The 23031-nt window shown below is 30.2% G+C and overlaps 1 protein-coding gene across 1 annotated transcript in view; it reads right to left on the reverse strand.

The window, feature by feature from the left end:
* The window catches only part of LOC123302595 (uncharacterized protein CG43427), a 46053-nt gene extending 27067 nt beyond the window's left edge, over window positions 1-18986 (reverse strand). Inside the window, exon 1 of the mRNA XM_044885603.1 lies at window positions 18802-18986. The gene's annotated coding sequence lies outside the window, so the exon portion shown is untranslated. The remainder of the gene's footprint in view (window positions 1-18801) is intronic.
* Window positions 18987-23031: the final 4045 nt, after the last annotated feature.

Here is a 23031-nt window from a genome sequence, read left to right on the forward strand (position 1 = left end):
GATAAAACCCAAAATTATATACGAAAAATGACATTTCAGAGCCATTTCATACAACATCTTAAAAACAATTAATCCAATCATTAAATGAACTGATTAAATTAAAAAATATTGATCAAAAAGTTGAATATGATTACTTTTTCAACAGGTTTTCAAGCAAGTATTATAATTAGTACTATTTACTATGTTTATGTATCTAAATATGGGCGGTACCTATGCGCATGTGCAATAACAATAGCAATTGTTATGTATATATATTTATTTGCTATTGTGGGTACATTCATTTTAATTTAGCAAAAATAAAAATAAATAAAAAAATTATATAAATTAAATAATTATCTCATTTAAAAAATATTTTTAAATCATGACTCGATTTTATTTACTGGGAAATTTTTTTATTGTACAGTTAAACCTCGTCCATTCGTTCCCAACGTTCACAATCACATAATTTCATCAGTTTTTGATCTATCTACCCTTTCCAGTCATACTAGAGTGATATCAGCCCACTTCGTTGGGTTTAAAAGTAAAAATTGATAAAGATTGCTATCGCTTATCCCTTTTCTTTAACACTCGAAATAATGGTAAGGATTGTTTTACACATGTTAAATATATGTATGGTTTTTTATTTTTTTAAATGTATAATAGTAATTATTCATTGAGTCTATCAGGAAAGATGGCCGTGAAATATTTTAAATTGACTATTTTTACAGAAATCTGTAATTTATGGTAATGTCAAATTAAATTAATTTTTTATATTTTTTTATTAATATATCTTTATAAATTATATCTCATGTGTTATTCTGATACATCAGCTATATTACTGTACAATTTCATTAAAAACCATTCGCTAGTTTAAGCATGAAAGCGTAACAAACAAACAAACATGCTTACTTTGGCATTTATAATATATAGAGATAGAGATATTTAACGAGGTTTTACTATAGTTTCAATCCATGCAGGATTAGTCAAAATTGTTTTGAGATCAGTCATAACATTGTTTTTAAATATACACATAAACAATGTTATTGTTCGGGCCGAGACTTTTATTTGCTTAAAAAATTCACGACACAGTTCAAATTTTTTGTTAATTGGACCGGATTTTTATCCCAATTTGTACTGTAATGAATCAGTTCTAACTTTGTACCAAGCCACTCAACAGGACTCGGTTTCCGACTGAGCTCTGAAATTTTTCATGCACATTTAGTTTCGATGACAATGCCTCGGTAAGGTTGAGACGTCCTGATTTTCCCATCGTTTCCACTATATTTGATATATATACATATTTTTTTTTAGTCATAAATTAAAAATTTTAATAAAAAATACTTTCTAAAGGACAAGCTTTTATTGTACTAAAAAGTAGAAAAAAAGTTTTAACTATGAATCACTAATACCCGACTATTGGTAAAAGCATGAGTCGCTGAATTTCAAGAATGATTCGGAAAATAATTAGGCATGTGGAACGCCTCAAGTTTTTACAAATAGCCGGGTATAAGTGACTCATAGATAAAATTATTTTCTACTTTTTAGTACAGTAAAAGTTTGTCCCTTAAAAAGTATTTTTTTTACATTTTATTGATGAAAAACTTTGGTGAAGACTCCTAGGTTATATTTACCAAATTCTAAATAAACTTTATTTGAGAATAATGGGCCTAAAACAGCCCTAAAAGCATTTCCTAATTTGGTAAAGGTACTAAATTTGTAAATCAATATTCTTGATCGGCCTTAAATTAAAAATAATGGTATCTCAAGGATGAGACGTTCCGATTCATTTTTGATATTTTAAATTAAGCACCTCAAGCTTTTACTAATAGTCGGGTATGAGTGATTCATAAATAAAACTTTTTTTCTACTTTTTAGTACAATAAAAGCTTGTCCCTTAAAAAGTATTTTTTATTAAAATTTGATTACCTTTAAACATATAAATGTGATGAATTTATTTACTTAAGTTACTCGGGAAGTTATTCGTGTGGATCTCAGGGTCGCACCAGACTCACCCCACGGCTAGTTGAGTTTGCAATGGCTAATAAACAGATCTCAAACAAATCCTCGTAGTATCTAAGTAAAAACAGTAAGTTGTCTTAAAAAACTAGTCTTGTATATTCCGGGACATAAAGGTCACATCTCAGACGCGAGTACTTGTGTAAACTTTTTAAAAATTCTAGTCATTCTTTAAAAAATTATTTCATAGAATTATTTTGAAATAAAAATTACAAAAAAAAAAAAAGAAACAGTGTATTGAGAAGTGAGTAGTGAGTTAGTGAGTGGTGAGGTCCCGTTTGTTGTTGGTACTGCTCGTTACTCGTTTCATGAAAAATAATTCCTAACTGTGTGTTTGTTGGAGAGAAAATTACTTGATAAATATTTCCGTGTATACAATTACTTAGAACATATTACACACAAAATTCAATTACAGATGATGCAGTTTGCAGTGCGACTGTGGCTGTGTAGCTGTGTAGTGTATATGATGTGCGTTGTTGCAAGAGCATTATTATTAGACCAATCATGTTAGACGAAAAAATTGTAAACGGAAGAATTTTTTGTACCTCGACCCATGGGCCCAAGTTCAGGAAGGTCTATATATCAAAATCTATATCTAACTTCGTGAGAGCCTAAACGGCCGAGCGGTCTTAGGCGTGTGTATTAGATTGTTTGTCCATTTAGACTTAGGTTGCGGGTGCGAATCCAGGCAGCGGCAGTGTAAACGTATACTTTTTTCGGGAAAATTTTCAAAATTTCGATATATTCCCTCCCTCCTGAAGTAATTTACGCCGCTAATTCAAAATAAAAATATTCTATAAATATTTAACAAAATGGATCAAAAAAGTATACTCGGAGGTTTTTGGGATCACTGATCACGATGTCGAGCGTGGCCAGTTACCCCAAGAGAGAAGGAGTATATCGAAATTGACTTCAGAATAGTGTCAGAACAGTTTTCAGCGTCCCTGAAAACCCCCGTGTGTACGTTTTTGCTGTATTAGGGTACGAAGGATGAATTATGATAGGAAGAGGGGATTATATCCACATTTTAATTACGGAATTATGATCAGCTACTCCAAAAATCCCCAAGTATACTTTTTTGGTTCAATTTTGGACCAGCGGGATAGTGACTTCGGAATAGTGATCACCCAAAAACCCCCGTGTATACGTTTCTAGCCCATTTTGTGAAATATTTTCAACTGAGAAATGGATTCTAATAATTAGCCTATTTGGTCCATAGCAATGGCGAAATATTCTAACGGCACCCAGTTGGATGTAGATTTTCATATATGGACCTTCCTGTAAACTTTTTAAAAGAAAATTGGCCAAATAGGTCGAGGTACAAAAAAATTCTTTTTGAAATGCTAAAATGATTCGTCTATGTGATGTATATAATGTGATGTGATGATAATGATATGTACCCCACTGAATCACTGTATCACTGATACAGTACGCAATAATAAGCGCTCTTTTTGATTGGCATTCAAAATAACGGTACGACTTTTCAACTCAATCGTTTTTAAATCTCCACACATAACCAACCTCCAACAAGAATTATTGTAAACTAGAATAATACAGTCTATGCTCTGCATTGAGTATGTACAAATTACTGAGAGCTGAGAGGCTTAAGATGTCCGAGCACCACGGCAATTTTGGACAAGAGGTTTGATTTTATTTAAAATATGAAATTGAACTAAGTCAACATCAATTCTGAAAATTTTAGAAAATTTTTATACATTTAGAAAATTTTTATTTAAATTCATTATTTAAATAAATAAATGACTTCAAAAGTAGGCATATTTAACTTTGGTCTTATGGGAAAACGGTAGATGGATCATATGTTTTCATTCGTAAGACCATGTCACAGTCAGTACACAGGTTCGCGTCCGATCACCGAAGTTAAGCAACATTGAGCACAGTCAGTACTTGGATGGGTGACCGTTTGCCTTTTATTAAAAATATAATTTTTTTTTTTTTTTTTTAATGAAATTTTCTTTAACGGCATTGTACACTTTTTTGTAATGGATAACAAATGTTCGTTCATGAAATTGTCATGTTTGTGTACGATAGCCCAATAAATGAATATTGTATTCTACCACATAAATGATAGTACTTTTATACTGATAATTAAAGCAATTCGTGCAAAATTATTCCCTGGCCATTCCAAAATATCAAAAATGCACAACGTTAATATTCAAGTTTTCACTTCTGCCGGCACTCCCGGAATGCAACACGTCGTTTTTTTTTTATAAGGGATTTTTTTTACTTTTAAACTTTTGTTCTATCTCTAACGGTTTACAAGATTGGTCCTACGGACCCTAGACCTTGCCCTATGTTGCTAATTTACGAACTCGACTTCACTCTTTACTATCTGAGCACGCTTAAAAAAATTTCAGCTTGATATCTCTTATTTTTTTTGAGTTATCGTGTTGACAGGCGGACGGACCGACAGCCGAAAATGAACTAATTACTTGATTTTATGATCACCTATAACAAAATTTCTTGGAACTAAACTTAATATACCCTGATATATTTCATTTATACATGGTATAACAAGTGAAAACAAACAATTGACAATTATTGACTCGAAAAATGTTACGTAATCAGGTCCGATGAGAGTCAGTGATAAATAGTCACTGTCAGATAGAGTTCTGTAGCAATCAACACATAATCAAGTCACTTATAAAACACTGGATCAACAACATATTTGTATGTAGGATTCAAGTCGAGTCGTAGCCGAGTAAGCTGCAGCCGTTGTTGTACCTACTAGAGACAGGAGAGACTGAAGACTGTAGACTGTAGACTATACGACAATAGTCAATATTTAAAAAAACAAATGTAATTATGTAATCACTTATTATATAAAAAAAACGTAATATCGACTAACTTATACTCGCTTACCCGCAAAACGTAAGCTTTTACAAATAGTCAGGTATGAGTGACTCATAGATAAAATTATTTTCTACTTTTTAGTACAATAGAAGCTTGTCCCTTAAAAAGTATTTTTTATTAAATTTTTTTTTTCATATTCATCACTTTTTCAAAAAAAATAAATAAATGAATGAAAATGATTTATTGAGGCTGTTTAGATCTAGTGCATACTTCCGTAAAAATCATCACAGAAATAAATCATTTTGTTGAGTGTCCAATGTCATCTATCCTCTATTCAAAAATATCCTAAATAGTGTACTATAAATGTCTATCAATACAATAATTCAAAAACGAAACGAGACGTCGAGCTGAAATTTGTTTAGGATATTCCACTATTTTTGAAAAAGTACTTCAAATTGTTGATTTTGCTAATAAAAATCCACCAAAAATTTATTTCGGAAAAATACACAAACTTTCTTGTCAAAAACATAAATTTTAAACCTTTTTTAAACTGTCAAAAACTCGGGCATCCAATTTGATGACGTAATATCGGTATCATTATACAAAATAACACAAATAACTTTGATAGATATATTCATAGACATCTGATTATAATAAATATAAATACTTATTATCTACGGTTATATTATAGCCAGCTGTCTATACTGAACTAATTGATGGTCTATGACTTATACCGTTATGACATCACAGCATAGCTTACTCGCGTTTTAGATTCACGTGATATACAGTTTAAAAATTACGATTTTTAATTTTAATATTTTAAAAGAAAAATGTGCTTGACTCGAAATCAGAATATTTAAGTTTAACTTTTTATGATTTATTTTTGACTAACGATAATACCCTATTGAGGACGTTACTTTTTTTAAAAAATTCGGAAGTGATTATTTCAACGTGTTTCCGTTAAATGTTTTTTTTAAACTAATTAAAATACAATTAAATATAATTCAGCAATAATTAATAAAAACATAAACACACTTATTATAATAAGGTTTCCCCCCGCAGTACCGCTTTGCATAATACGTAGGTGGACAACTTGATTGCATAAATTGTTAATTATGATTACTTTAAAAAAAAATAATAATAATAAAAATATGATGTAACATGAGATCAGGGTTGTTGATTGTAACGGGGAAGTGAAGTAAACGGCCACATTCAACAAGAACACACCATTAAGGCGGAGGGAGGGGTGGGACACGAGGGGGGGCGTACCATTTAATTTTGATTGTTATATGTGTGAGAGATGAGGTGTTTGTTGGTCGATTCAAGTGAATCTGATTAGGCGCCTAAGACATTCATTTTTTTGTTTTGTTGCAATCATAATATTTTTGTTGCTAAAACTTCACTTTCTAATTTTTTTTTTTCAACATTTTGTTTTTGTAAATATTGTTTTTTAACAATAAAGTTGACGAGACTGGTTCTGATACGTTATTTAGGGATTTTGAAAAAATTTTAATTTTATTAACCATTACATAACAACTATTCGAATGAGATAGAGAATTATTTTGTAATAGAGTCGTCACAAGTACAGTGGAGCCTCGATAAATCGACCCTCGTTAAGTCAAAACAAAAATGCTAATTCTTTTCGCTGAACTCCGAAGTACGCGATATCTCGAATAGGGTATTATCGTTAAAATTTATGTAAAAATATACTTAAATATTCTGATTTCGAGTCATAAAAGCACATTTTTCTTTTAAAATATTAAAATTAAAAATCGTAATTTTTAAACTGTATATCACGTGACCTTAAACGTGGGTAAGTCTTGCTGTGATGTCATATCGGTATGAACCATAGACCTTCAATTAGTTCAGTGTAGACAGTTGGGTATAATATATCCATAGATAATATGTATTTATATTTATTATAATCAGATGTCTATGAATATATCTGTCAAACTTATTTGTGTTATTTCGTATAATGATACCCATATTACGTCATCAAATTGAATACTAGTGTTGACAGTTTAAAAAAGGTTTAAAATTTAAGTTTTTGACAAGAAAGTTTGTGTATTTTTCTGAAAAAAATTTTTGGTGGCTTTTTATTAGCAAAATAAACATTTTGAAGTACTTTTTCAAAAATAGTAGAATACCCTAGGACAGAAAACAACTTGCTGAAGTAATAATATATAAGATGAAAAATAAATGAAGTATAAATACAGACACGAACAATTTTGTATGCGGGTTAATGATGCACATCTAACGCATATCAACTCCATCATACATCATATACCTCAATAAATGAAATTGTTTTTGAAATTAGAAGAAATTTTTAAGAGAAAATCGTTAAGTATTTTTATTTTTCAAATACCAAAACAATTCATGATATGAATTTTTATTAAGAATTATAATTATTAATTAAAAAAAAAAAAAAGAATATTTTAATAAAATTTTAAAAATGAAATTGTGTCCAATTTTAAAGTGAAATTTTTTTTTGTTCAAATAATAAATAAATAGTAATAATAATTAAAAAATATTATAAAATATACACATTTCAAATTCCTTTCTCTTATACTTGCATAGTTATCCAAATCACAAAAATACCGGTTGGTCTAAATAGTACGGAATACAATAGGTTAGGTTATATTGGCTGTCCACGAAGGACACACTTATGCTATAGAGAACCTTTGTGATACCATGTAAGTGTTTTACCACCTATCATTTATCAGCTCCTCAATTTCAGAGGCTGAGTGCACCTCCTTCATGCATATACCATGCACTACACTAGCTCATTACAACTGCGACGGCGGGAATCGAACCCGCTACCCTAAGCATACCGCGGACGGAATTGGTTACGCTTTAACCAACTAAGCTAAGTGTAATATTATATTCGAGAAATCAGATTTTCTAAAAAAAAAATCAAAAGAATCCTTTAACTGATGAAAAAGTTTCATACAAAAGTTGTAGCTGACATTTTTTATTCGACTTTCTAGCATCAAAATTGCCTCTGGGATATGCCACATTTTACGATGAATTTTTTTTTATTTTATAATAAGTTTAGTCCCAAGTTTGTAACGCTTAGAAATATTAATGATACCAACAAAATTTTGGTATAAGTGTTTATAAAATCAATCTAATTAGTCATCATTAGGTTGCCCGTCTGTCTGAAATTCTTATAGCGTGCTTAGAAGGTGAAAAATAAGGTCAAGTTCGTAAATGAGCGACATAAATCAATTGGATCTTGAGTCCGTAGGACCCATTTTGTAAACCGTTAAAGATAGAACAAAAGTTTAAATGTAAAAAATGTTCCTTATAAAAAAATAAACAACTTTTATTTGAAACATTTTTTCATAAACATCACTGTTTACCCATGAGGGCGCAAATTAGGTTAGAAACATTATTAAGTATTATTATATGGGAATATTAGTTATTTGTGTGTGACACCACATTCGTGTTAGATAGTAAGTAGTTTTGAAAGAGGGCCACCCTGTAATATACATAACAGTTTATATAAAAGTATTTAAACAGTAAGTGAGTGTAATGCAAAGTGAATTAGTATTCTGATTTGATTTAAATTTAACATAAAGAACAGATACAGAAGTGAGTGTCACTACTGATACTAATACTGATTACTGATACTGATACTGAATAATTATTACATTAAATATTATTGTTTGTAATATATGTTTATTTTTTCAATTATTTGTACCTGATGAATTTTAACAACATATCGATTTTTAATTTTTTAAGTAAGCGAAATCAAATACAAATTCTTATGTTGTAATCTAACAAAAAAATAAATAAAATATCATGATTAAAGAGAAAAAATTAATGCATCTTTGAAATTTTATTTATTAGTTGTTTATTAGTTTGTAAAAACTTTGTTAAAAGAAGTCCACTTCTCAGAAACGTACCTAACCCCCATTTTTTGAGGAGTAGTTAAAGTTTTAATCATTTTTTAACAAATTACAAAAAATTTCGGAAAAATACACACGCTTTCTTGCCAAAAACTTAAATTTTAAACCTTTTTTAAACTGTCAAAAACGTGGGCATCCAATTTGATGATGTAATATTTGTATCACTATACAAAATAACACAAATAAGTTTGACAGATATATTCATAGACATCTGATTATAATAAATATAAATACTTATTATCTATGTATATATTATATCCATTTTTCTACACTGAACTAACTTATGGTCTATGATTCATACCGCTATGACATCACAGCAGGGCTTACAATTATATTCTAAGACATGTACATAAAAAGAGTGTTCCATGTCCCGTGTCCCGGTTTCTGGGATCCAATTGACCAAATATAGTGAATTTGATTGTAGTGTTATAATTGTAATATCCTAGGTCATGGCTGTGATTTTATTTTCTGATCGTGTTTATTCAAAGTATGAATCACTTTCTCATATAAAACATTTTTGGGCACGTTGTCAAAAATGTCACCAATCTGAGTCATATACAATTAATAAATATATCATTGACTTCTGGTTCAAACATAATCAAACATTTCAATTCATTGTCCGTTCAACGTTGAACGCGTTGAACGTTGTTGCAGTTGGAGAAACTAATATTCATTTCCTTGTCCAATTTACAAGCCACGCCACACGTCTTGTCGACTGTCGTTAGCTTGGCCTAATTCTATTTAGATCAATACTTAATATTGATCCAATACAACCAGGCGACAAATTCATTTAAATAACACCGCAGTAATTTTCTTTTAAAGATTTTCAATCACTTGGGAATTGATAAAATTATTACATTAAGTAAAATTAATTTTCTTTGGAAAACATCACTAAGGACATATTTTTCCTTCATTGTTTATTGAAATGAGATTTTTCCAGGTTTTTTGCAAACATGAAATATTTTCAAAAAATGCTGGAACAGGGGTTGCAAAGTTAATATTGGCAAAAGGTATTTTCGCAAATTAATTTTCAACCTGCTTAATTAATCTGGAGAGGCAGATGATGAGGTTATAACCTTAAAACAAGTACAAAATTGGAAATTTCATAAAACAGGAACAAAGGGCTTCGATGTTAACATCATCCACAATTGTCGGGATACTAACTCAACCTACATAAGAAGAAAGACTTTAAAAATTGGAAGAAGAAAAAATTCGTAGCGCAGGAGCTGCGATAGCTAACCGAATTCCTTCAGAAATTGAAAAATAACATATTTTTCTTAAAAAAATGGTTAAGTTGGTATGCCAAAAAAAAAACAACAGCAAAATTGTTGTCAATCCTGATAAAAATGAAATTGCCAAAGGACATGGCGCCGAGCCGCGCTATGGCAGGCTAACAGCGGCTACTTAACACACAACGAGTATTGAGTACTGAGTACTGAGTACTGAGTTGTCTAAACTCAATACTCACTACACAGAACATTATTTTGTATTAATAGAAGACCATATATCAGCGCATCCGTTCATCAACAATTTCGGATTCGAAATTGTTTGCATATTTCCGTTCGAAATACATCCCGTAATAAGGTTCAAGATTTTTCAAGGTAAAAATCTGGTCCAACACGGTACATCCATCGAAGTAAGGAGTTATTTTTAGCTTTACAATACCACGCAACTACAAAAATATATAATATATTGTGTGTAAGTGTTGCTTATAAATTTGATAATATAGATATCTCTCTTCAATCATCAATACTCTTAATTATAGTCGTCTTTGTTCATAAAAAAATTGGATCTTCGATGAACTCATAATTAAATTAAAATTTATTTTTGATATCATCGACAACCTTATATTTTGATGGTAATTTTTATAAACTACAAGATTGTCTAAATATTTTAGATAGTTTTTTATCACACTCTCTAGATTTTTTGATATAGAAATATCCAATTGAAAAGGATAACCTCTATGAATCATCATTTTTTCAGCCAACTTTAAACGATAAAAAAATTAATAAAAAGCCCGATGACTTAGGAATTTTTTGTGATTTTTGAAAACTTTGTTAATCAAAAAATGTATTTATAAAGTTTTATTGAAATCCCTGGTATTATCCAATCCTTGCATATCTTCTTAAAAGAAAATTAACGTTTGCCTGACAAGCTCTTAGAACGTTTCTCGTAAAAGAATATGCAATGAAATCGAATCTGATATTTTTTCCCGTCGGATGCGCCCGTATACGCTCCTCTAACATTTTATTAGAATAACATAAACAGAGATATGAAAGAGAGTTCAACGTTCCGAGACCACCTCTTCTTACACGTTACAGTGCGATGCAGTAGCAGTGCTGAGTGCGGTAACACACTACAGACTCAAGAGTCAGAATACAAGTAACAGCTTCACTGGCCCACAGTCACAGATCATAGTATAGCGCGTTCAGTTATAATACACGAGTACCTCTAACTCTAAAAAGTTAGTGGGGACGCAAATTTAAAATCGATATTTAACAAATTAAGGCAGATATCGATAAATTGTGTTATTTTTTGTGTGTACATTCATGAAGTTATGATCAAAGTTGGAATTAAGGTACCAATAATTTCATGCACAAGTCTAAACTACCTTAATTTCAAACATCTCAGTTGAATGTATGTTTGACTTAGCATGTTTTTAATCCTGGAGCCTTCATATGTGGATTGTTGCAGGCCACGGCCACGCGCCCTTCTGCTAAACAAACAGAGATGCTTCATCAGAGAAGGTGTACAACTACGATCATCTTTTATCGATACGTCCTTTCAAGTTCATGAAACTTGCATATGTATACTTTAATTTTGAAGAATACGTTCTTTACAAAGATCTAAAGCTAGCCTCACACGGTCATGATTATTAATATTAAACAGTATATTGATATTGAAACATCACATCATCAATATAATTGAGTCAATATCGCGATTAAATTTTCCAAGTATCGTTATTATATATTATTTTGTGTGTCAACTATAGGAGTTTACTCCTTAAGTGTTGTATAGTTTGCTGTGTTCGTCAGATTATAGTCAGTTTCAAACAATAGATGCTTTATCTGTTATATGTGCTATGTAGTATAAATTATATATGATAATCCGATGTACGTTGGCTGAGTAGCTATTTAGTCATTCTGAATCGATAGGTGACAACTACACTGTGTACGTCAGGTTATTGTCAGTTTTGAATAATAGATGCTTTTTTATGTCATACGTATACACATATTATATTAAGTCCCAAGTTTGTTACGCTTAAAAATATTGATAATACAAACAAAATTTTGGTAAAGGTGTTCATAAAATCACCTAATTAGTCCATTTCCGGTTGTCTGTCTGTACGTTTGTGTACACGATAACCCAGCAACGAAAAAAAACAAGTTGAAATTTTTATAGCGTGTTCAGACAATTGGGTCTTGTGTCCGTAGGGCCTATCTTGTAAACCGTTAGCGATAGAACAAAAGTTTAAATGTAAAAAATGTTCCTTATAAAAAAATAAACAACTTTTGTTTGAAACATTTTTCATAAACATCACTATTTACCCGTGAGAGCGCAAATTAGTCTCAAATTGAACAGTATGTATTATAAGGGAATTTCAGTTATGTGTGTGACATGTATGTTTGTGTAATGTGATAGAGTAACCAGTACTGTCTATACATGGTATTTCAACAATTAACTCAGTCAATTGTTTGTTTTCACTTTTTTATTTTCAAGATGACAATAAAAACTTGATATCAGGAGGTTGTTATTAAAGATCAAAAAACCTCACATATGTTTATGTAAGTATATGAAAGTTAGTGTTAGTATGCAATAATAAAGTTGACCTAAGAATAGATGAATAAATGATTGTCTCAAATGGTGAGATATACTCATATGATGGTCCGCTAAATGCTAGAGGCTGCATCAGAATCAGAATCAGAATCCATTCCACATGTAGGTATATACGTACATAACACATTTACATTCACATACTGATACTGAATACTTGAATACTTGAATACTGAATACTGTGAATACTCATAGGCACTAGCACAGCTCAGGCCAAAGATAATAATGCAACAAACACACAAGAGCACCGCACCGCACCGCACCAACCAGTAATAATAATATAAAGCAAGGCGCACGGTCGGCCCGCATCGTTCTTAGGTCACAAATCTGACGTTTGCACATAATAAGAATGCATACCAAAAGAATATATTGAGTGATTATAAACTCACTTCACTCTAGTTCACTCACTATCTATCTAGTTTAAGGTAGTTTGAGCGTCAAAGCAAGTTTAGACTTGAGATTAGAGAAGAGATTAGAATGTAGACGATAAATAAGTATAAAATTTTTCAATATCTGATTTGGTTTTCGAAATATCGAAAGGTAAATATGGAAACAAAATTTTCAATTTTCGATATTTTGAAAATTGCTCTAGAAAAATTTTATTCTTACTTTTCGTCTTGTATTGTCAAGTACGGGACGGACAACCGGAAATGGACTAATTAGGTGATTTTATGAACACCTATACCAAACCTTATTTGTATCATCAATATTTTTAAGCGTTACAAACTTGGGACTAAACTTAGTATACCTTGCATATTACATATATGTATGGTATAAAAAGGTCAAGACTTTAATCCAAAATTGGTCTGACACTCGTACTTCCTTAAATATGTTAGGGTACGTGATATAAGCCTAGATATATTGGTGTAATAAGGTAAGAGGTTGGTCACTGATCACTGATTCGCCTGATCCGCTGATGTGATCTACAAGTGACAACTCACAGTAACAGTGTTGAATCCGTTGGAAGTTGTGGAATTTGACTTAACCCATCGACATGGTATTTGGTATTTGTAAATGATATATGTTCATATTAGTTATGGGACGAACATTCGCGTAGTTTTTAACATTTGCATTCTCAAAAAACAATGCGCATGTTTTTGACAAAAAATCATCAAAATTTATAAATTGCGAAATAACCTCAAACTTAACTATTAATGTACTTTACTCATATTTTTATTTCACTTTTAAATTCACTGTTGGACAAATGTAATTATAGCAAACTAACCTCAAATAAAAAAAAAACTGAAATTTGGCTTTCTAGTCGCAGTGAAAAGGCAGTGTGTCGACTGATACATAACGTCCAGCCTAAATGGCTGATGATAAATTGAAATTTCGAGAGAATATTTTAAGAAGTGATTTTTTGAAATTCATCCCCCAAAAAGGGTAAAGTTGGAGATGAAAGTTTGTACTACAAAATATACAAACCATCATTTTTGAGTTGACTACTTAACCGATTTAAAAAATTCTTTCAGCTATAAAATGCAACATTATCAACAAGTAACAAGGCCTGTATTTTAGGGTTCCACACTAAAAGTTAAAGTCCATTAGATAGTGAACAAAAGGGAAGTTAAATGAAGGTAAAGGAATTGAATGCTATAACGTGAATGAATTGCTAGTTATTAATATTGTTTAAACAATATTAAAAAAAGTATTTTAAGTGAATAACAATAAAAATAGATTTAAATCTTTGGTACAGGACCCTAATTTTTTTGAAAATAAAATCCACCCTATGTTATTTGCTAATAATGTAGAATTCTATTCTTCAGTAATGAACTCAAAAATGACTCAAATATAACAATTTGTGAGCGCTTCATTTGAAAGTTAACATTCGCATTCGCATTCGGGACTGTACAAAATTCGTGATTCGTCCCATCACTAGTTCATATGGTCAAAAGAATGTGATGTTTGCATGTTTGCGTGAATATTTTTGCTGTATTAGAATCGGTGGTGGGGGTTTGTGTGTGTAATGCTGAAGGCACCCTATGTGTGTATGTGTGTGTGTGTGTGTTTTTTAATGGCCATGAACTTTTTAATATAAAACCACAAGGCCATTGGATTTTTTTTTTCTGAATATTTTTGTGTCGACTACCTTAATAAGAACCCATTAATGTGTGTATCGTTATTTACTTGAGTCTTGCGGTGGTAAGGAACCAAAATTTCTTAATGAACACAAAATACAGTATTTAAGGATGTATGAGCATGGTAGTGGGGGCACAAATTTAAAAATAGATATTTTCAATTTTGATGATAAATTTATATTATTACTTGACGATATAAGACGAAAAGTAAGAATAAAATTTTTCGATATCTGCCTTAATTTTCAAAATATCGAAAATTGAAAATTTTGTTTAATTATTTAGCTTTCGATATTTCGAAAACCAAGACACATATCGAAAAATTTTATTCTTATTTTTCGTCTACATTCATGAAGTTATAACAAAATTCATCATCAAAGTTGAAAATAAGATAAAAATAATTTCAACCCTTAATCTACCCTGCTCTTACATCCCTTATATGGACGGTGACACTTAGTTTTTTTCTTTTCTAATTCATTGCTAATATGTTTACTTTCTATTTAAAAGTTGTTTTTTAATTTGTTTTCATTCATTCCAAATGAAAATTATCAAAAACTTCCAAAATATGTCGTTTTTTGAGATTCCTCCATAAGAGCCAATGTATTTTATATCGATTTTTAATGACTTTTTTCTTAAAAATTTGCACGGATACCTAAGCTGAAATTTTAACCACATATTCTTTGAGTAAAAGACTACCTACAAACAAATTTTGAGCCTTTAAATCAAACATTGTTGTCATGCTCATACATCCTTAACAAAGTCGGGTTTTTTGATTTTTTTAAATAATTTATTTTTATTTGTGTATAGACGTTTTTAAAATGTTGACGTTGATTCGTTCGGTTGTGATTTAGGAAAGTGAAATGGGAAACCTATATATACAATTGTGATTTATTCAAACAGATTGGAAGCGGATGACCGGAAATTGTAATACAATAGAATGGCTAAATCTCTCATTTCATTTGAATCAGCGTTCAGCCGTGAATATAATATTGTTTAAAATTCATGCTCCCTACGCCAAAAAACAAACATCCAATTATTTAGTGCTCAGTTACAATAAAAATACTAAATAATTTTTTTATTTGTTTTTTTTTGTGCAAAACAAATGATACAGTCAAAATCATGTATAATGACGAATTATTTTAATTTGAATTCAATCGAACATCACTAGTAATCGAATTTATGTAATTATTGAATTACTAAAAACAATAAATAATCGTCCATTGATTCTTTCCGTCTTGACGGATGAAAATTTTCGTAAATTTTTTATTATTTTTATTAAGATATTTATAAAATTCATATACAAATAAAATTAAGCCTAAATGGCTGAGCGGTCTAAGGCGTTTGTCTTTGTCCGTTTGGCCATTTAGACTGCGGTTGCGGGTTCGAATCCAGGCAGCGGCAGTGTGAACAATTAATGGGAGAACAGAATATCACATTATCGTCGCTTGGATAAGAACAGGGTAACCGAATCCACCCACATCAAAATTTAATTGTAAATATGTTTGTAATTAAATAAATAAAAATTAACAAATAATGATGTGGGTGGCCTCTGTTATAGGCCCATTATTATTTTTTTATTAAATCGACAACAAGTCACACTGAATACTTTAAAATTATAGACAGAAGAAAAACGCACAAAATGATCTTACAAACTTGAACATGTGCATAATCAATCATTCAAACCAGCAAAAAAATCAAATCAAATTTGAGTAAAAAAATAAGCGCTACAGTTATAATATACGACGGTACGATAGGAACATAGTCTCAACCGGGTGTCCCACGACACTTCTAGTTTTACGTAATGTATGAGATTTAATTTATAAAAGTAGGAAGTTTAAGAAGTTTTAGAAATCTATTGAAGGTATAAAATGTATGCGTTTAATATTTGCAACAATGTTAAAATAAATTGCCTTAATGTCCGAACACCCTTAATTAGAATGTTATGGTATGTATGTATATGTGACGGTGTGTGCGCAGGTAATTGGAAGCGATATTTAAAAATGTAAGCAAACAAACAAAAAAAAAACCTCTGATTGTAATTTTTTAGAATGCAATATATGTCCTTGATTGACGCCTATTTATATAAACAGTTAATCATACATCTCAATTGATTGTATCATTTGTTTAATGCCTCCTAGGCACCGCACCAAACTTTTTTTTTTTATATCAAAAAAATATACAAACCACCCTCTCTTTTCTCCCTGCGCCCCTCGAATGATTTCCATTGTAGAGTACAGAATGTTTAGAAAAAATATAGTGCAAAAAATTTTGGATAGTTGCTCAAGCAAATTTATGAGCGTTTGTGATTTGTGCGAAAACAATTGAATAAAAACTGACAAAAAATTCTTAATATCAACCCAATTCAAACTCACTATAAGTTAGTAACAACAATCTTCATGTAGTTGACACAATCACATATAGACTAGACATGGTAGGTATGTGTTTATAATAACCAAATCCTATATTTAAAGCAAACACAAAGAAGTTTTCTTTTAATTCATCGATTCGCTTTATTTACACGATTATATATTCCTAACTAAGTACAACTTTATTTTCAATCAATAACACGCATGACTTAAATCTAAAATCAATCTCTTTTATAGAAGTAATGCTTTTGTTTATTTAACTTCAGTGATTTTGTATCAATGAATCCATATTTTAAATTCAATACTTTTCTATTGTAAATACAAATATTAAGCTGTACTTGTTGCAATCGTTAGGCAATTGTTTGAAAGTATTTTTACTTTATTTCAACATGAAACGATCAACTTTGAGATGAGTTTCATTTCAGATGTTTCCATGGTAACTATACACTACTTTATTAATAAAAATATAAGTCTATGGTTTGAATAAAAGACATAAAATATTATTTATTCAATTTCGTCTTTAATTTACCCAAATTCGAATTGCAACAAGTTTAATTAATCGTAATTTTTCAATAGTTTTAATTTGACATTTACTATATCATTTATATGTAAACAATTGAAAAATAGTCATAATAGCTATTGTTCTCCCTACCTATTCGAAGATATTTTTATTAATTTGTAGATTTGATTATTAAATCTAAAATTGAATAATTAAAGTTGCACTATTTTTTCTAAACACTCAATTAAACATACAATTAAAAACAAAAATAGAATATAATATTTTTCTGGACTTAGAAAAAGAAAGGTATATTGTGTAGAAAGCAAGCCTAAGCCTACCTCAATACGATTTCAAACTTCTCAATTGGAAGAAGCATTCACGTCCATAACACAAATGAAAGATATTATTTTTGTTAAGAGCAGTTTATAAATAATGATTCATAAAAATTAAGTCAATGTAACTGTGTTTTTCTGAACAGGAGGACACAGCTAGCGCGAGTGAGCCAACGCAACGCAGCGCTTAGATAACGCGGTTGACAGTCGACCCCAGACAACACAAATGTATCTACTCAAAGTACTTGAAAAAAAAATTCAACCAAAAATATTTTAATTCGAAATAAGACCTTTTTTTTTTACCGTGCGTTACAAAAGTCATGAAGTTCTAAAAGATAAATCATACAAATGAATCGAGTCAGCTTCCGGAAAGGATAATTTTTAAATTAACTGCATACTGATGAAGACTACATTGTAGATCGAAATACTTGATTACACAATTCTAATTGGACTATAACCCTAAAGCGACTGGTTTTTATAGGTCGAACAATTTTTGGTATAAATTCCATGTATTTAACGTAAGGGCACATTAATTTTTATTAGTCCAGGGGCGACAAATACTTGAAGACGGCCCTGAGTTTAAATAAATTAATGAACCATTAATCTTCTATTGTGAAAGTTTTTCTGCAATTTCCTATTTTTACATTGAATAAAAAAAAAAAACATTCTAAAAAAATAAGTTCGAATTCGAAACACAAAATTTAGATCATGAATAATTTTAAAAATAAGAAATATTTCAAAAATTTAATAAGTAGTCATTCAACTTTGAAAGTAGGTTGAATTCATTTATGAAAGACCCGGTAATAATTATAATAAAATATTTCAAAATCTTTGAAGAAAATATTTCAAAATACATAAATAATAAAAAAATTTATGAATCCAAAAAGATATTGGATTTTTCTAAATATTTACATCTGATTATTTAAAGCCCCCCCGAATCTAAAATGTATGTTTACATCATATGAGAGGTGTTCTCACCTGAATCAAGAAATCAACAAACAACTCGAATTGTCAACGAGATGAAGAAATTATATGCGATTTTCACAATAAACTTTTCACTCACAACACCACTTTCACCTTTTTTCCCGTTTCGTTTCAAGACACTTAGAAATTTTATATTGGCACTTTGGGGTGAGGTATTTAAAAAAAAAAAAATTGAATGTAACAAATCTTCTTTTTTTTCCGGAATTTAAAAAAAAAAATTGTTGTACAGCCTCCTTGGAAAGTTGGGTAGCAACTGACGTAGATTATAGTGCGCCTTTGACTCTCATCTGTAATGTTGTGAGTCTATAATTATGTACGAATGGAAATTGTTCGTTTAGAATCGGTGATTATCGTATTTAATACTTACAACAATTTTTATACCATGTATATGATGAAATATATCAAGGTATATTAAGTTTAGTCCCAAGTTTGTAACTAGAGCTTATAAATATTGATACTATGAACAAAATTTTGGTACAGCACTTGTGGAAAAAATATTTGAAGAATGAATAAGAAATTCTGAAAAGTCTTAGGAACTTTGAATTTCTCAACGTTTTCGGGCTAGTCTAATTCAGAGTTATTCAGAGTTCTTAATACTTTTTTAAAGTTTCTAAGACTTTTTCAGAGTTTCCTAAGACTTATTAAGATTATTTTTTCAAATATTTTTTCCACCAGGGAGGTGTTCATAAAATCATCTAATTAGTCCATTTCCGATTATCTGTCGGTCTGTCATCTGTCGTCTGTCGTCTGTCCGTCTGTCATCACGATTACTCAAAAACAAAAAGAGATATCAAGCTGAAAATTTTATAGCGTGCTGAGGAAGTAAAAAGTGAAGTTGAGTTCGTTAATGAGCAACATAGGCCAATTGGGTCTTGGGTCCGTAGGACCCATCTTGTAAACCGTTAGAGATAGAACAAAAGTTTAAATGTAAAAAATAAACAACTTTTATTTGAAACACTTTTTCGTAAACTTCATTGTTTAGCCGTGAGGGCGTAAATTAGGCGTAAATTTTATAGTATGTATTATATGAGAATATCAGTTATTTGTATGTGTAATGTGATAGTGTAATCAACACTGTCTATACATGGTATTTCAACAATTAACTCAGTCAATTATTTGTTCTCACTTGTTTTAATTACCATTTGACATTCAACAGCAGTGAACACTGAACAGAACTCACTCCAGATAGGTAATTTTGCAATACTGTTACTTCTCTCGAGCATATTTTTACGTTTTTACGTGCTATAACTATAAGCTATAAATATAATACAGCCATACTCCGTAGCCGTCCGTCTTTCATTACTATTTATTTGAATACAATCACTATAAAATGACTTAAGTCATGTTATCACCTTCTACTTATGCAATTGAAATTACAAGAATAAAGTTACTCTTGCATATAAAGTTTAATGAATTCAAGAGTATGATTGCAATGTTTTAAGTTCGAAATCATTACATCATACTATACGTCTTTTTTCTGAAGTGTCTCGAGATGAGTCTCAGGTCTCAGACACATCCTCAACATTTATTGGTCCAACATGATTTCCAATGAAAACCTGCTGGACAGTCGAAACAACAGCATTGCCAAAGAAGCACTTGAGTGGAACCCCCAAGGAAAAAGAAGGGTGGGACGACCTCGTCACAACTGGCGAAGAACCCTGGAGCAAGAAATTACTGAAGAAGGCAAATCCTGGGGAGGCAAGTCAAGTCCATGGCACAGAATCGAGTTCGTTGGCGAGCATTTATTGAGGCCCTACGCCCCCCTCGGGATCATAGGACATAAATATATATATAATTCCCGTATTTCAATTGAAATGGTCAGGGGATGAATTTTCGAGAACGAAATGACCAGGATGAGATTTTTCGATTATGAATGGACCTTTATTTTAATGTGAGAAGGATTTAAAATGAAATTTACAAAAAAACAATTGAATATATTTTTAACATTGACTTTATTTCGAACTAATTTTGTTTTTGTTTTTTGTTTTTTTAAGGAAAGAGCACTTAATTTCTAGGGTCTAAAAAACTACATGAGATTATCTTTTATTTACAATTTTTGCATTTTTTTTTTTGTTTTTGTTTTTTTTTTTTTAGGTTTTTTGGTTTTTAAAAAAAATAAATATTTTTCTAATTTGTTTTTAACACGGATCAACAACATTTTTTTTTTTACAAAAAGAATTTTTTTTCTCTTTTTTTTAGGCACTGTTTAAATAGTAATAAAATTATGTTTGACATAATTTTGACATTCCTGATAATTTCATCTCGAATTAAGAGTAAAACGTATTAAAAACAAAATTGTGAAAAATATTCGAAAAATTAGGTTAAGAGCTCATTAATTGGCAAAAAACAGTTTACGCCTTTTTATTTAGTAAATGGTCTATAAAATTGTATCTCCCAAATATGGAAAACAATCACGAAATGTCGATCACTTCATTGATCGGAAAAATACATGTTTAATCACATTTTCTTCACGACAGTTTCCCTGGATTTCAGTAAAATATTTTTACTCATGCCATTGAAACCCATTTTATCCCAATTATTCCATGTAAAATTCCCCAAATAATCGTAGTTTTGCAAATATTTATGTATAACCTGATTCTTTCATCTCCCTTCACCAAGACAAATTTGACTATTTTCATATATTCCCAAAATTTCAGATCCGCCAGGTTTCGTCTTCTTTTCTGTGCTAATTACTTCACTCCAAAAGCCCCTGAACAGAGTAGTCTCCCATTTTTTATGGAAACCCCTGAAAAAAGCATCGAAGCATCTATTGTTTGAAACTGACAATGACCTGACGGACATAACAGACAGTGTAGTTGTTACCTACCGATACAGAATGACTACAAAGCTAATCAGCCAACGTTCATCGTATGTTTTCAGGTTTGTTCGAGTTAATACATAAATTATCCTACATAGTACGTATAATAGACAAAGCATCTATTTTTTTGAAACTGACAATAATCTGACGAACGCAGCACACTGTTTGCTCCAAATAATCAATTTGCTCCAAAAGTGAGGACATTTCACGATTGTTCTCTAAATTTAGGAATTGGTATTGAGCTTCCAAAAAGGGTTGTTTTTTGTAATCCATGAGCTCTTATTCTAAAACAGTTTAGACTCTTCTTTTTTTTTTTTTATTTGGTAAAAACATTGATTTGAGTTTTATACACAGTTAATTGGACATCTAAAATATATTTTGCAAAGAATTGATTATTTTTTGCAAAATTGAGGAGAATGTAGTTTTACTTGTTAGTCCCCGAGCTATGTAAATATTTTACTAATACTTAAGTGAAATAGTTCAAATACAAAACATACGCGTGCGTTGTTCGTTTCAAATTGAGTTACCGTGAGGCGGCTAAATAATCTATCGTTCGTTGATTTGAAATTGAAGGAGATTTATAAGATTTGTATTTGAACTTATTTCTAGGTTTACAACCATGTTTTTTACTCTTTTTTTTTTAAACAAACCCACACAAATTAAATGTAAATGAGACTTACGATCAAATTATTTAAAAGTTTGGTAAAATGAGCTTAAAAGTTCTTAAATGATTGCCTTTGAAATATTTATAGTTAAAGTTGAAATATAACTATACTATTAATTATTTCTGAAGTCCTTTTTATGATAAAAAATCTTGCAACACTGTAATATAAAATGACAACGAATGTCAAGTTGGTACCACTGCTACTGTTTATTTTATTTATATTTATATCAAATATTTTTCTCTAAATATATTAATTTTTGAATTCATTTATTTGAATGTATACTTTTAAAAGTATAAAATTGTTTAAAAATATTTTTATCTAAAAAACATATTCGACTATTTTAATAAAAATCAAATTTCGCGCTCATTTCAATGTCATGTGTCATGCGATAGACATTTTAAAAGCGGTGTTGCCGTTGTTTCTTGTATTATGTCCACTGACAACTGATTATGTCATTTTTTTAAACATTTGAAAGTCAAAATTGATCAAAATAAAAAAAACTGTAGACGAAGGCCCTTACTCCTTTAAGAACTTTGGATTCATTGAGATTTCTGATCATCATGTTACCAAATCTTGAAACAATTTAACCGAAAAGATCTTTGAAATTTAATTTGCGTGGGATACTTATTTATTTTACAATTAAAAAAATACTTTCTTTTTTTTTTTTTGGTGAAAAACAAATTTATGTGGAGTTTTTTTTTTCGTAAATAGCCATCGGAAAATAAGTGGATACTTTTTTAT

This window comes from Chrysoperla carnea, chromosome X, assembly GCF_905475395.1.
Source record: "Chrysoperla carnea chromosome X, inChrCarn1.1, whole genome shotgun sequence".
NCBI lineage: Eukaryota > Metazoa > Arthropoda > Insecta > Neuroptera > Chrysopidae > Chrysoperla > Chrysoperla carnea.